General features: G+C 34.6%; 1 protein-coding gene across 34 annotated transcripts in view; it reads right to left on the bottom strand.

Moving 5' to 3' along the window:
- Gphn (gephyrin) overlaps positions 1 to 17,250 on the bottom strand; it is a 589,435-nt gene that overhangs the window by 378,374 nt on the left and 193,811 nt on the right. The gene's annotated exons all lie outside the window — the stretch shown is intronic.

The raw sequence follows: 17,250 nt of genomic DNA, 5'->3' as shown, positions 1-17,250 counted from the left end.
GTGGGAAGGATCAACATAGTAAAAATGGCTATACTTCCAAAACTGCTATATAGATTCAATGCAATTCCAATTGAGACCCCAGCAGCATAATTCATGGACCTTGAGAAAACAATCCCAAAATTCATTTGGAACAAGAAGAGACCCAGAATAGCAAAAGCAATTCTAGGTAACAGAGACATGGCAGAGAGTATCACAATCCCGCACTTGCAACTATACCACAAAGCTACGGTGATAAAAAACAGCATGATACTGGCAAAGAAACAGACCAGAGGACCAGTGGAACAGATTAGATGATGCAGAAACAACGCCAGACAAACTCAGCCATCTCATCTTCGATAAAGGAGCCAAACACCCTCACTAGAGGAAAGACAGCCTCTTCAATAAATGGTGCTGGGAAAATTGGGTTTCAACTTGCCAAATATTAAAACTAGATCTATATCTCTCGTCATGCACTAAACTACAATCAAAATGGATTAAAGATCTAAATATTAAAATAGAAATGCTGAACCGACTGGAACACAGGTTAGGTAGAACTCTTGAAGACAATGGTGCAGTAAAAGATTTTATGAACAAAACCTCAGTTGCCCGTGAACTAACACAATCAACAAGTGGGATCTCTTCTTATTAAAAAGCTTTTGAACAGCTAGGGAAACCACCAGCAGTGTGGAGAGACAAACCACAATGTGGAAAAAAATTTTCACCTGCTGTTCCTCAGATAAAGGTATCTACTATCTCAAATATATAAAGAACTTAAAAAGATCAGACCTCACAAACTTAAAGACCCAATCCAAAGACAGGCAGCTGAAATGAACAGACATTTCTCAGATAAAGAAGTAGAAATAGCAAATAAATACATGAAAAAATGTTCACCATCACTGGTCATTCGAGAGATGCAAATGAAAACAATGCTGAGATTCCACCTCACTCCAGAAAGAATGGCTGCTATCATGAAATCAACCAATAACAAATGCTGGCGGGGCTGTGGGGAAAGAGGAACCCTGCTCCATTGCTGGTGAGAGTGTAGACTGGTGCAACCACTGTGGAAATCAGTATGGAGATACCTCAAAGAACTAGGACTGGAATTCCCATTTGACCCTGCTATTCCACTGCTGGGGATCTTCCCCAATGAATTAAAAGAATCATACCACAGTGAGATATGTGTGCCCATGTTCATAGCAGCACAGTTTGTAATAGCTAAAACTTGCAAACAGCCCAAATGTCCATCAACTGGAGACTGGATAAAGAAAATGTGGTTTTTTAATTAAATGAAGTACTACTCAACCATAAAAAATGAGAAATCAGAGACATTTATAGCTAAATGCATGCACATTGAGGCAATACTCTTAAGTGAAATAAATAGGACACACATGTATAAATACAGAATAGTTTCTCTAGTGTGAGAAACTGAAAGTGTAAATAAGTACTAAAAGGTATAATAGGTAATGTGAAATAGGAAGAAAAGGGGCAAAGGGGAAGGGGAAGTGGGAGGGGTAGGGGAAGGAAAGAAGGGAATGGAATATGAGAAAATGTAAAAATGTAAAACAAAATCTTTGTAAACAGGGAGGAATGGAGGGGTTGAAGGGAGGGCTGGGCAAGGGTGAAAAATAAGAACTAAGAGAGCTTATGTAAAATTTCAAATTTCGAATGATGAATGTCATTATATTGTATAACCTAAAATGTACCAATGATTAGAATGAATAATTGATAATGCAAAACAGGAAGAAAAGGTCTAAAGGGGTAGCATTAGTGGGAGGGGCAGGGGAAAGGAAAGAAGGGAAAGGAAAAATGATGAGAAATGGAAAAGATGGAAACAAAATCTTTGTAAATAGGGAAGGGTGGAAGGGGTGAAAGGAGGGCTAGGAACTGGGAAAAAATAAGAACCAAGATGCATCATGTAAAGGTACAAGTTCCCAATGAGAAATGTAAATGTGTTGTATACCTTAAATGTACTAATAAAAGTATTTAAGTAATAAAAAATGCCAAATTTCAGACTTGTATACTATTTATTATTTATGCCATTGAGTTTTGAAGTTCCTTAATAAGCCATACCTTATGGCAATATGTAACTGTTACAGAGAGACTGGGAGTACTAATGGGGTGGTAGAGCGGGTGGCAGTTGCAAATAGAAAGGTCATGGTAGGTTTCAGTAAGGAGACATTTGAACAAATATTTGAAAGGGGAATTAGTCTTGCAGTTATTTTGGGGGAGAATATTCTAGGCAAAGTAGCCACTACAAAACTCCTAATCTGGGAGTATACACCTGGTGTGTCCTAGGATCAGTAGAAGGCAAGTGTGGCAGGAAGGAATGAGGAAAATTAAGAAATCAAGCCAGAGAGGGAGTAATATTGGGGAATAGGGAATAATATACTTCATCTAAGTCTTTGTAGGTTATTAGGAATACCAACCCCAAAACTCAAAACTCAAGTTTCATCTGTAGCTACTGCTCTTTGATCCAATGACTCCCACTTTAAAAAAAACTCTTTCTACTCACCTTTCATTCACTCCCCAAACACTTTAACATGACTTTTCTATTCCCCACTATATTTGAGATTTTGCTAAGATCACCAATGTCTTTCTTCATGTTGCCAAAATCTAAGATATTTTCTATTTTTTATCTCATTTGAAGTATTATTAGACTGTCTTTCCCATAATAATCCATGATTAAAGAATAACCAAGTTCTGCCTGAATTTTCTCTTAAATTGTTTTCATTATATCTTTTCTTATAAGCTTTTTATCATACAATTCTCTCCTCTTTTCCTTTGTATCTAATAAATTTGTTCACACTTTATTTCCTTAAACAGGTCACATTCTTTCTTTTACAATGAACATGGCATGTTCTTTCTTCTTACTTATGCCTCCCTCTTGGTTACCCTATCCTACTCTTTAGACTTTAAAATATCTTTCCTCAAAGGAACTCTTTTTTAATGTTGTTCTTGCGTCTCAAAAATATATTTTGGAGTATTTATTATGATTTTGATTTAACAACTATTTCATAAACCAAGACTCTGTCTCCCTTTATTTCTAGCCCTTTACCCAAGGAATAGTTAGGAAATATAAAATTGATATACAATAATACATTTAGAATGCACAATAGTAATGAATGGTAAGCTTCTTATTCATCTCAATGTGAGAAGTTTCGCTACTAACATTCAAAATAGGCACTGGCTGAGAGGGCAAAATGTTATTTCTCATTGTTTTCATGAGTGGAGAGGAAGGAAAATAGAATAAGGATTGAGAGCAGTAGGGCTAGTACAGTTCCTCCTATGGTACAGATAATTAACAAATGTTTATGATATCTGAATATCTACCTTTGTTCCTCTGGTAATGGTTTCTATACTGTAGTAGTGATAATTTAAAAAAAGAATCACCTCCTTCCCAAAACTGTAGTCAGGTCATAAATTTCTTCATACTCATATTTCTATTATCTTTTTTCCCTTCATCTATAGGAACATTAAGTTTTAAAATATCATTCTATATTCACCTTGAATGACTTCTAATTTCCAATTTTGTATTGTATCTGGGAATTTGCTAAATCCAAACTCCAAATGACAGGAAGAAAAACAAACTAGTAGTTATATTTGGACAGTTTAACACTTTCAGTGATGGATGAGTCAAAGAGAATCCATCTTTTGTCAATACTTTTTCCATTGCTATTCTTTCCTAGACATTAATTTCCATTCATTAATTTCCTATACATTAATCTGTTCTTTTGCTTCCATTCCTCAACACAAGGCAGTAATGTAAATTTAAAGTGACAAAGGAAACCACTATTTACTTATTTGCTTTAAGCTTTTTTCTAAGTAGCCAATCAGATATTATTCTCCTTCATAAAAAATTATTTTGTAAACATATGGTGTTTTGGAGTGTTACTTCTGTACTTACTGTTTTCTCAAATCAGTCTCTTATAGAACTATCTTCTATATCTTGTTTTTTATATTTTTTCTGCTACTGTGTAGATTTTTGAATGTCCCCCAAAAACACATGTGTTGAAGACCTGACTCCCAGGGTGGTGCTACTGGAAGGTGGTAGAACCTTTGAGAGGTGGGGCCTTGTTGGGGTACATAGGTCACTGGGACATGTCCCCAAAGGAATCTTAGGGCCATGGTACTTTTCCTCTTTTCTCTGTTTTCCTTAATGGTGAGTAGTTTTGCTCTGCCACAATTTCCATTATGATGTGCTTCCTCTCTGTAGCCATCCCAGCCCCAGTGAGGCTAATGCATTATGGACTGAAACTTCTGAAACTGTGAGCCAAAATAGTCCTTTCTCTTTTATAAGTTCATTATCTCAGATATTTTATTACAGTGAAAGTGACATAACTTCAAGAATCAACAGCCAATTTTGCTATCAACTAACTTCTATCTAAATTTTCAACTCTTTCAATATGGCAAATGCTCAGAAAATGAATATATAAGCTCAAGAGTAGTCTATACAGCCATGAAAGACAGCTCAGTTATTAAGATCTTCCTTTTAAAAACTAATTGAATTTTACAATGGAGATAGGCCAAAGTGATACAAAGTTCCAAAAGAGTTGAAGTGTATTATCAGAGACTGAATATTGAAGGAATAAAATTAAATGTCTGAAAACTACTCTCTTTATGTAGGTGAGGGGAAAAACACATTTTTTAAATTAAAGGGGATATGAGTGATAAACTTATGACAGGAGAATAATGCAGAATTACTATTATATGCTATAATATTTATAAAATATTTTATACAATAATGTAAAACTATTAATATTACACATATAATGAGTGCCTTGGCTGTATAGTAGGCAAAATGATCATGGCATTGCTGATAATTTACTTTGAAGCAATATTCTTCAAATTATTTGAATAGTGGCACAGTTTCAAGTATTAAATTTTTTTAGTGTCATACACTTGAAGAGATTAAAAGACTCAAACTACACAAACCCAGTAAGCAATAATTGCAACACAATCACTATTAGAATGACACTGTCTTACATTGTTTAACACAGGATATAGTATTTGGTCTCCATTCTTCAGTCCTATGTTCCTGTTTAAGTATTAATTGATTCAATTATATTTTCTAATATAATCTATAGGAAAAATTCTCACATGTTCTAGTCATCATATGATATAATCAGTCATAAATGCCAACTTGACACTATGATATGATTCTTACTCAAAGTAAATACACTTTTGTTATATTACATGATGTATTCTGCTCTAAATTCTTACAAAAAGTGTATGTTTTAAAAATTCAGCACCATACTCATAAAGTCTTCTATATTAAAATATTAATGTATAACACTGAGAGCCAATACTTCAAAATGTGAGGCTAGAGATGTAGTTTAGGGGTAGAGTGTTTGTCTCGCATGTGTTAGGCTCTGGATTTGATCACTAGCACCACAAGAAAAAAAAAAGTTATTGAGTATTCTATAGCTACCATCATAACACAGTTTAAGTACTGTATAAATACTCTAGTAAGCAGCTCTCTCTCATATAGTCTAGATGGTTCTTGTCCATGGCTCAGTTTTTCCATGCTAATCCTGTTTTCTTTCCTATTGCCTTATCACTTATACTCAGAAACACTTATTCTACTGTCTATGAAATATCATTTACCTATATCCATTTGGTTTTCGCTCAAATTGAAAACTAGTTTTTCTAGATAACACCATTTTTCCTTAACCTTCTTAAGGGGAGTTTCATCATTTTCTCATGCTTTTCTAATCTAGGAAGAAGGATCGGCATTCTCTCTTTTTTTTTAATAGTACTTCAATAATATTCGTATATAGTTCCCAGTAATGTTTACTTAAACTGTCTATGATGTATTTGGCATCAGTTATATCCTAATAGTCCCTCTTCCATTACTATAACCTGGATTACTTTACCTGGAAATCAGAGTGCTGGTGACTATAAACTGTAATTTGTCTTTTGTACAGATGATATTTTAGTGAAGTATAACTGACAAAATTTTATATATTTAAGTTGTACAACATGATGCTTCAATCTATGTGTATACTGTGAAATGATGGCCACAATCAATTTAGTTAGCACACCTATCACCTCATATACTTAGCATTTTTTTCATGTATGTGGTAGGAAGATTTAAGGTTTATTTGGAGCAAATTTCAAGCATACAATACAGTATTATTAACTATAGTCATCATTTTGTACATAAGATTCCCAGAGCTTATTCTTCACATATGTTTTTTAGGGTCTTATAAACAAGAGAGTACCACTATTGCAGAACATACAGTGCCAGTAAATTGCATAAATGTTCTCATGAAGTCAGGCATGTCATTCAATGCAAGGACTGCTAAATGAACATGGCATTACTGCATATCATCTATCTTTTTGGGGCATATTAGAATAAGTCTAGAAATTAACAACAAAAGAAACTTCACAAACAATACAAATTTATGGAGACTTAACAATGTACTACTGAATAAATGGGCCATTGGACAACTTTAAAATTTTCTTGAAACACATATAACTTGAAATACAACATATCAAAATGTATGGGATATAGCATAAGCAGTACAAAGAAGGAAGTTTATAGTAATAAATGCCTACAACTTAAAAAAAAAAAGTTTTCAAATAAACTACCTAAAGATGGATCTTGAAGACCTATGCAAGGAAGAGTATACCAAACCCAAAATTTGTAGAAAGAAAGAAATAACAGAACAAAAATAAATAAAATAGAGACTAAGAAAAAAAAATACTTTAGCTAGACTAAGAAAAAAAAGAGAAAATAACCAAATAAATACAGTAAGAGCTGAAAAAGGAGACATTACAACTGATACCACAGAAACAAAAAGAATCATTAGCGACTATCAGAAACCACTACATGCCAACAAATTTGATAACCTAGATTGATAGATACATTTCTGAGATCATAGAACCTACCAAAAAGACACTGAAAGCTAAAGTCATCAATAATGAGTGGTGAGATTCAGACAGTTATAAAAGTCTTTCAACAAAGGAAAGTCTAATATGATGGTTTCACTCAGACAATGTTAGCTATTTTCAATCTATTCTAATGAATTGGAAGGGAGGGTACACTTCCAAACTCATTCTACAACGCCAACATTACCTGACATCAAAACCAGATAAGGATCCAACAACCACAGCAAACAGTTTGTGTTTCCACTTTTAGTATGATGTTTGCTATGAGTCTGTAATGCTGTTATTTAATACAGTACTGAAAGTTTTAACCAGTGCAATTAGGCAAGAAAAAGAAATGCACAAATAGAAGGGAGAAAGTCAAATTATCTCTCTTTGCACATGATAATTCTATATATACAAAAATCTAAAGACTCTATGAAAGGACTATTAGAATTTACAAATAAGTAATGTTACAGGATATGAAGTTAAAACAAAAAAGCAGCATTTTTACACACCAATAATTAGACTGCTGAAAAAGAACTCATGTTAGCAAATCTCATTCACAATAGCTACAAGAAAAAAAAAAGAAAAATCCATGAATAAATTTAACTATGGAAATGAAAGATTTCTACAATTAAAATTATAAAATACTGATAAAAGAAACTGAAGAGGCAATAATACAGAAAGACCTTCCACATTCACAGATTGAAACATTAATAGTTATAATATCTATATTATCTGAAGTGATTTACAGATTCAAATCAATCTGCATCAAAAAACCAGTGACATTCTTCACAAAACTAGAAAAAATTCTAAAATTCATACAGCACAAAAGACCAAATAGCCAAAGAAGTATTGAGCAGAAAGAACATAGCTGAAGAAACCACAATACCTTATTTCAGGCATACTACAGACCAATAGTAATGAAAACAGCATGATACTTGCATAAAAACAGACTCAAAGACCAACATTATAAAACAAAAGTCACAGAAATACACTTGTGTCTATAGCCAATTGATTATTAAAATAGCTGCTAAAAACACAGATTGGTGAAAGAATAGCCTGTAAAGTCACTAGTGCTGGGAAAACTGGATATCTAGATGCAGAAGATTAAATTTTCATCCCTCTCACTCTGCATGAAAATCAACTGAAAAGTGGATAAAGATATAAATGTTAAGATCTAAAACAGCAAAACTTCTAGAAGAAAATATGAGGAAAACACTTCAAGACACTGGTATAGGAAGTAATGTTTTTGGATATCTGAGAAGTACAAAAACACAAAAGCAGAAATTAAAAGTGAGATTTTATTAAATTACACAGCTATTGCACAGTAAAGGAAACAGTCAACATAGTAAAGAGACAACCTATAGAAAGGAGAACATATTTACCAAATATTCATTGAACTAATGATTCATACCTGTAGTAATATATAAGGAACTAAAAAAATTAATAAAAATGTAGTTCAATTAAAAATGGGAAATCATTTGAATATATTTCTCAAAAGAAGAAATACAAATAGGCAACAAATACATGAAAGAATGCACAATATAACTAGCCATCAGGGAAATGAAAATCAAAACTACTATGAGATAACATCTTATTCCAGTGAGAATGGATATTATTTTTCAAATGTTGGCAAGGATGTGGAGAAAAAAGAACTTTTATATACTGCTGAAGGGAATATAAATTAGTACAATCATTAAGAAGTACAACATGGAGATTTCAGAGATACTTGTGTGCCCATGTTTACTGCAGTACTATTCTCACTGGCTAAGGAAATCAAACTAAGTGCCCATCAATAGATGAACAGATAAAGAAACTGTGGTATATCTATACAATGGAATATTATTCAACCATAAACAGGAATGAAGTCCTGGCATCTGCAGCAAAATGGATGTAACTGGAGGACATATGTTACATGAAATAAACCAAAAACAGAAGGGCAAGTGTCAAATGTTCTCCCTCATATGTGGAAGACAACTCAAAACAATCAACAAAATTAAAAACCAAACCTCAATCTGAATATAGAATAGTAATTGCTAGAGGTTGGTGGTTAGGGAGGTGAAGTTGGATAAAGGGAAACTGGGTATGATCAGTATATGTTACATGCATTTACTGAAATATTACACTGAGCTCCATTAGTATGTATAATTAATACTTGGTAATTTTTAAAAATCTACTATAATTCTGGTTCCATAAGAGGAAATAAAAAATGAAATACTTGGTTCTACAAACATTACCAAACTACTAAGGAAGCAAAGATAACATGGTGAAACTATATTATTACTGAGTTTTGTATGTACCAACATTTGACATGAGAATATGATTTCCATATTGATATTATATAATTAGTAGGAAACAGAAGAATTTCTGTCATAGTTAATATTTTCTCTCAAAAGTTAATGAGTATCTCTGAAAAAAGTTTCATATATGGCTTTTCTTTTGTACATTAAAATTCAGGATGAATTTAGTTAGACAAGTGATTGGACACAGATGACATATATTATATAATTTATTTAATTCTATTTAATGTTTTTAATAATAAATATCTGAAATTTAGTTCACTGATTATTAGCCTTATGTGGAATATACAAGGTCTGATGGGACTTTAGTTCTGATGATTTTCATATAAGGATATGTAATAATTAGAGAAATAATAGGTCATTAATCTATCTATACATAGCAAAAAATGCCAGAGAAATAGATTTAAGTTATCTTTTCAAATAGACCCAAGAACTTTTCTATTTACCAGATCAGAATGCTCTGATGTTGAAAAGAAAATTATCCACTCCACATTACACAATGGTATGCTAAGTTTTGGTTTAAAAATGTGAGGGGGCTAGAATATAAAAAAATACAGTAGAGACAAAAACTTGCAGCTACTTAATGTTGTTCATATTTTTCCCATCAATGGTCTGGGACTACCTTATTCCAAGAAAAGTGGGCTTCCAAATAAGTGAATAGTACCAGAAAACAAAATAAAACAGATGAAAGTCATTTCCAAAGAACAAACCAGATATATGTTCTCACCTATATTTCTGAAAGACCCCCCAACACTCATTATTTTACTCAAAATATGCTATTTCTTTTTATTCTTTAGTTCAGGGCCTGGAGTATCTTTCATGAAGTAGTCTAAGCTAAAAAGAAAAATCTTGAATTAATCTTTATTTCTATCCCTCACTTCTCAAGTCTATTAGGATCACATTACATGGTGGTAATTTGTCATTTACTGTGCACTTATTATGTAAAGTATCATGTTGAGTACAAATCTTCAAATTTCAAATGACAACAGTGTATTTTGTCATTCACCAAAGCTAAGTTTCCTTACCTGTGTTTTTAGAAAACCTCAAAAGGCTTAAAATGCCCGTAATGTCACAATCCTTTTAAGGATCAGCATCTATTTAATCACCACAATAATTTACCTCCCATGTTTTCCATTTCTGTTGGCACTGATAAACTTATGATCTTTATAATTATTCAGATAGAATAGCCTAAGTAATTTGCCTCTATGCCTCCTTCCAATCCATTTTGATAAAAATAGTAAATCCCCTAAAATAAATCTGAAAATATTTTTCCTTTGCTTCAAAATCTTGTGACTAAGACATACACATCCTCTACAATGTGATTCCAACCTAAATTTTCTGCCTTATTTCCTATAATTATTCTTGATAAACCCTTGTCTTTAGCCATATTGTACTTCTAAAAACCATCATGTTTACTCATGTTTAGTGTTTTTACTCATGTTTCCTTTTATTTAGGGGTCCTCCCCATTATACCACCTATGAAGAATTCCTTGGACATATAGCCATGCTCTCCTCTGTACTGAAAATTTTATATGCAACTTATACTTTGTAATAAAATGATTTCCTCTTTTAGTACACAATAAACTCTTACAGGATCCTTCATTTAATACTATATTTACTCACTAACTGTAAATGAAAGATCAATAGGCAACATAATCAAATTAGGAACTTCTATTTAGCAAAAAAAACTTTTAAGAGAGTAAAAGGAAAGCAAAAGAATGGGAGAAAAAAGGTGCAATACATGTATCAAAGGATTCCTATCTAGTGTATATAAGGCATAACTACTAATAAATAAAAGACAGTTAATCTAATCTTTGAGGCGTGGAAAAGACTTAAACAGGACTTCACAAAAGAGGAGATTCAAGTGGCCAAGAAGGACATATAAAGATGCTCAGTAACATTAGTTATCAGGTAAAAATTAAAACAATACTCAGGTGTCACTATTTGCTTTCTAAAATGACTACAATAAAGATTGACAATACTGTTGGTGAGAATGTAAAGCAAACTGAAATTATCGTAAAATGCGGAAGTATAAACTGGTATTATCCACTTGGGAAAATCGAAGAATTTAGTATTCGGAATTCATTTGCAAATTCTCTGACCCAGCTTTTCTAAGCCATATCTATCTGAACCATTGAGTGGATGTTTAATGGGAATGTGTATATACATGCATCAAAAGATATGTACCAGGTTATTTACTGCAAACTTATTCACAACAGCCTCTAACTGGAAACAACCCAAGTATCTTTAAATAAAAGAGTAAATAAATTGGTGTATATTACTGAAACAAAAGATACAACAACAATTCCATTGATATAAAGTTCAAAACAAGTAAAGATAATTCATGGTGTGAAAAATGAGGATAGTTATTACTTTGGGGAAGACGGAAGATACAGTGATTGAGAGGGGGTACAGGGAGATATGAGTGGTAGTTATATAGGTGTGGTTATAAAAATCCATCAAAACTTTATACTTAATAACTTGTGTATGTCTCTATATCCACACTATATATAACATTATAATACAATAAAAGTTTATTTTAGGAAACAGAATTTTAAATTCTTTCAGTTTTGTTTTTTTAAGAATATTTTTATTTTACCTTTGTTTTCAAAAATAATTTTTATGGATACAAGATTCGTGGTTGACAATTTTTTTCTTTCAGTACTTTGCAGATGTCATTCTGAAACAGCCTTACTTATTGCTGACAACTCGTGCTAATTTTACTGGGGTTCACTTGTATATGAGGAGTAATTCTAAAAACTTTGTCTTTCAGTTTTTTATGACAGTACATGAGTGTAGATCTCTTTGAGTTTATCCTATCTGGAGATGACTGAGCTTGGACATATAAATTCATGTTTTTAATAACATTTGTGAAGTTTCAGCCATTATTTCTTAAATTATTTTGCTGCTATTTTCTTTTTTCTGCTCTCATTATGCAAATGTTGGTTGTCTTAATGGTGCTCCACATTTCTGAAGCTCTGTTCAGTTTTCTTTGTTCTCTTTTCTCTCTGTTCTTTGCCTTGAACAATTTCTGTTGTTCTGTCTTCAAGTTCTTCTGCTAACTCAAATCTGCTGTTGAGCCCCTGTAATTCATTATTGTACTTTCATCTCCAGAACTGGATTTAGTTCTTATAATCTGAAAAAAAATCCATCTCAATTGATATTCTCTATTTGTTGAAGTTAATATTATTCATCAACTTAAAATGCTCAGACAGTTGTAAAACATTGCTTCTGAGTGTGTCTCTGTACGTTTGTGGCAGAGATTACCATTCAAAACAGTAGGTTCTCACTAAAGGAGGCAGGCATCATCCAGTCTGCTGAGGCCCAAACTGAACAAAAAGTCAGCACTGGCTCCTCTTTCCTCTTTCTCCCCTAAGGAACTTCAACTTCTTAGGATGGGGGAAATTGGTTGAGCAAGTGGGAGTGACATAGGGATCACAGAGATTCAGAACACATGCCCAGAGCACAGAATCAAGAATGTCCTTGCAGCACTGTACCGGGAACCAATCAGAAAGTGATATCTTCAATTCTTAATTTACATTTCGCAGGAAACCAAGCTGGCCTTTGATTGGACATTTTAGATCTGATATGAGTCCAAATGATTTTCTGATAGGACAACCCTCTCAAATGCCTCGTTTGCATGGGAGAGAAGCAATTTAGAGATACAAAAGAGACCCACCATTAACCCTGTGGCTGCTGTGAGCCTTTCACCAGCCTACTCTCACTCTGTGGAGCATATTCCTTTCCCTCCTTCAATAAAGGTAAATCCTCGCTGCCTTTTTGTTGTTTTGTCCAATTCTTTGTTGAAGACACCAAAAACCTGGGAGAAATTTCTCTGGGACCCAAAAGCCAGTAATGCTTTGATCATGGAGTTCCTGATTCTCCAAGTGTTTGTTCATGGGAATTACATTAGCAGGACTCCAGTTCTCAAGTATTTGGCTTCAAAGTGGGAGTTATACTACCAGCTCCTCTGGTTCTCAATTGTTTAGAGTCAGGTTGATTTATACCACTGGCCTTCCTGATTGCCAGCTTGCAAATGCTATAGCATGAAATTTCTTGGCCTGATTCACGAGCTAATTCTCAAAATAAATCTTCTCTTGCATATCTGTATGTCTCCTATTGACTATGGTCCCATGGAGATGTCCAACTATTACTGTGTGATGACACACTGTCATCATAGTTCTCTTTACTTTTTTAACTCATGGTCTTTTGAACATAGGTTGCTTTGAAATCTATTTTTAAAATTTAACATTTAGAACCTGACATAGACAGTTTCTGTTATTTAATTTCTCATATATGGGTCACATTCTCCTATTCTTTATGTGTCTTATGATTTTTTTTTAAACCAGACATGATAAAATATACTGCAGCAACTCTGGATACTGATTCCTTGTAGGTCTTCTTTCTTCTCCTCTCTCTCTCCTGTAGCAACTCTGGATACTGACTCCTTGTAGGTCCGTCCGTCCCCGTCCCATTCCCCCCCCCCCCCGCACCCTTTCCTCACTTATTTGTTTACTGAACTCACTAGGCTAATTATGTAAAGTCTATTTCTATCCAGGATGAAGCCTCTGATGTTACCTCTGAGGGCTCAGCTTAGGTACAAACATTTTCACCTCAGTATGACTGTCTGTTTTATTAGAGTTCTCCATTATTTCTTTTCTTTCTCTGATCTTTCTGTTAAGCCATTTGCCTTCTTTGTTTTCTATCACACTGGGTTATAAGACCCCACTAATTTTCACTAGTACTTGTCCCATTGATTACATTTACTGTTTTAAAAAATATACATGGATACAAACTTACTTCACAGACTGATCCAATGAAATTCAAGCAGGGATAGTTCTTTAGTTCAGACTTTGAGTTTGTTCTAATCTGGGAGGACTCGTTTTAGTCATATCTCTTGCAGGATATTTCTGATAAACTAGATGGCTTAGTTTCTTAATCTTATAAACAATGATCATCCTCCTCTTATTAACCTATCAAAGTCTCCTTTGTTTTAAAGAATTATTTAGCTTAATAGCCCCCACATTGTTTCAATTAAGGTCAGTTCCTTGCAGAGATTTTTGGAGCAAAGTGTCCTTATGGATTATCCCTGTCTGAACAAAAGTATCTGAGCCACTGATCTGTTTTGTTTTTGTTTTGTTTTTTGGTACCAGGGATCGAACTCAGGACCTTGTGCTTGTGAGCCAGGCGGCAGAACAACTGAGCTAAATCCCCAGCCCCTGAGCCACTGTTCTGAATGCTGTGGAATGATGGTAACCCTGGCTGACCTCTCCTGATGTGCATGTTCTACCCTATGAGAAAGATACAGTAAGACTGACTAGGACTGCAGTATTGTAATACTACTATGGCCACAACTACAGCTTCATTGCTATGAGTCAGGGCTGGGAGGAAGGAGGAAGAATTGCCCTATTAGACAAGCTGATCAGGATTTTAGCCTCTATAAGTCAGAGTTGATGGCATGATAAACGATGGATACCTGTCCATCTCAGAGAAATACTGCATACCTTAACTGAGGGCCAGGATAAATAGAGCCCCATATTAGAGGTCCTATCGGCCCACAGTAAATCTTCGATCAGGCTCAACCAGAGTAGGAGAAGCATTAGGTTGCTAAAGTGCCACAAACTCTGTTTTATCTTAAATTTAGTAGTTTTACTTGAATGCATGTTTCCTCATTTGTGGTAGGGCATTAGAACAATATCCAGATAATTTGTTTCATTATAATTTTCATCAATTATGGCTGTTTCACTGGCAAACAGGTTAACAGAGCTCCTCATGCACTATTTGTAAAAGTGAGTTTTTTGATAATCCAATTTTAAAAGTATCTTATACTTCTATTGTGTTAATATAAAAATTATAAAGATAAAAAACAATAGAAAATACTTATGTATATAAAATTATTGAGAAAATATTCCATTTATAGCAGAAAACAAAAGTAGGATAGACCAAATACAAATGTAAATGAAATTAAAAAGATTTCAGCAAAACTAAACTTTACAGTCAGATTTAAATTACATTTCTGAATGTAAGCACTCATTTTTTAAAGATATCTTTGCTTCTCAAATTAAAGGTAAATTTTCTAGTTATGTAAATTTTAGTTTGAATTTTGAAAAAATATTTTATAGATCTTCAGGTAGTAATAAAAAATAAACCAGAGAAGCCTTATCTTCGTCCTCTATCCATTTTTTTCCAGTGGAAACAACTTGTGTAACTACAGCACAGTGACACAACCAAAAAACAGACTATGACACAGTCCATCAACGTTGTTTAGATTGAACCAATTTTACATGCATTTATTTGTATTTTCTACACTTTTTTATTATGTATGTAGATTTGTGTGCCCATCATTACAGTCCAGATATATAACATCTCCATCACAAATATTTTTTTCATGTTACTATTTTATATATAGAAACCTTTCATCCTATTTCTCCTTCCTATCTTACTCTACTTTTCTATTTTATATGCCCAGAATTTTGACATTTCAAGAATAGTATAGTACCTCATCTAATCTTTTCTTGTTTATCTATTAGTCTAATAAAAGATTTATCGAGGAAGCTCCCCCACCGCCATCCCAAGCTCCTAGGGCAGAGAAGCTGAACCGGTCCTAGCACCTGGAAGGAAGCTCCCCGGCCACCATTTCAAGATCCTAGGGCAGAGAAGGTGAGCTGGTGCTAGCACCCAGAAGGAAGCTCCGCCACTGCCATCCCAAGCTGCTAGGGCAGAGAAGCTCCTAGGGCAGAGAAGGTGAGCTGGTGCCAGCACCCAGAAGGAAGCTCCACCGCTGCTATCCCAAGCTCCTAGGGCAGAGAAGCTCCTAGGGCAGAGAAGGTGAGCTGCTACCAGCACCCAGAAGGAAGTTCCCCCGCTGCCATCCCAAGCTCTTAGGGCAGAGAAGCTGAGCCAGTCCCAGTACCTGGAAGGAAGCTCCCCAGCCGCCATCCTAAGCTCCTAAGGCAGAGAAGCTGAGCCGGTACCAGCACCCAGAAGGAAGCTCCCCGCCACCATCCCAAGCTCCTAGAGCAGAGAACCTGAGCTGGTCCCAACACCAGGAAGGAAGCTCCGCCGCTGCCATCCCAAGCTCCTAGGGCACAGAAGGTGAGTCGGTCCCAGCAGCCGGAAGGCAGATCCCACGCCGCCATCCCAAGCTCCTAGGGCAGAGAAGGTGAGCCGCGTGGGGGCCAGAAGCACCAACCCCTGGCCGTGGAAATGAGAAGACAAATAAACAAGTCTCAAAAACAGACTTCTGGATCACCTACAGCAACCCCAAAGGGAAACGTGATGGAACAATCTCATACTCAACCACCTGTACTCTCTGAACTGGCAACAAAAGAGGATCTGGGAAAAATGAAATCAGAAATAATTTCTCAGATAACAGCAAAGATTGTGCTCATGGTGCACGACATGATTAACAAATCTAGAGAGGACATAGATAAAAAATAGAGGATCTGAGGAACATAATGGAATCCCAACATAGGAAATAAATGGAATCCATAAAACAGATGCAAACAGATTTCCAGGAGATTAAAAACTTCATTGAAAGTCTGCGCAGCAGAATGAACCAATGTGAGGATAGAATTTCACTTATAGAAGATAAGATTGCAATTAGTGAGGAGGAAAAGAAAAATTGCTTTAAAATTGTAAGGGAACATGAGAAATCAATCCAGCAGCTGCTAGACGATGCAAAGAAGAATAACATAAGACTGATTGGAGTCAATGAAGAAACAGGACAGAGTGCAGATGACATTAAAAAAAACTGTTCACAGAAGTGATGACAGAAAACTTCCCAAGCAGGGGAAAAGAACTTGACATACGGATAAGTGAGACATATAGGACTCCAGTAGCCTCAATCAAAAAAATCTACACATAGGCATATAATAGTTAGGATTCCAGAAATCCAACAGAAGAACAAAATTCTACAAACAGTGAGAGAAAAGAAACAAATCACGTACAAAGGAAAGTCCATCAGAATCACAGCAGACTTCTCAATGCAAACTCTCAAGGCAAGAAGAGCTTGGAGTGATGTATTTCAAGCCCTAAAGAAAAACAGCCTCCAACCCAGATTGATGTATCCTGCAAAACTATCTTTCAAAATTGATGG

Source organism: Heterocephalus glaber, unplaced genomic scaffold (assembly GCF_053883595.1).
Source record: "Heterocephalus glaber isolate CG9 unplaced genomic scaffold, H.glaber_assembly_v1.0 deba00001608, whole genome shotgun sequence".
Lineage (NCBI taxonomy): Eukaryota > Metazoa > Chordata > Mammalia > Rodentia > Bathyergidae > Heterocephalus > Heterocephalus glaber.
This window is presented reverse-complemented; position numbering and strand designations above follow the sequence as displayed.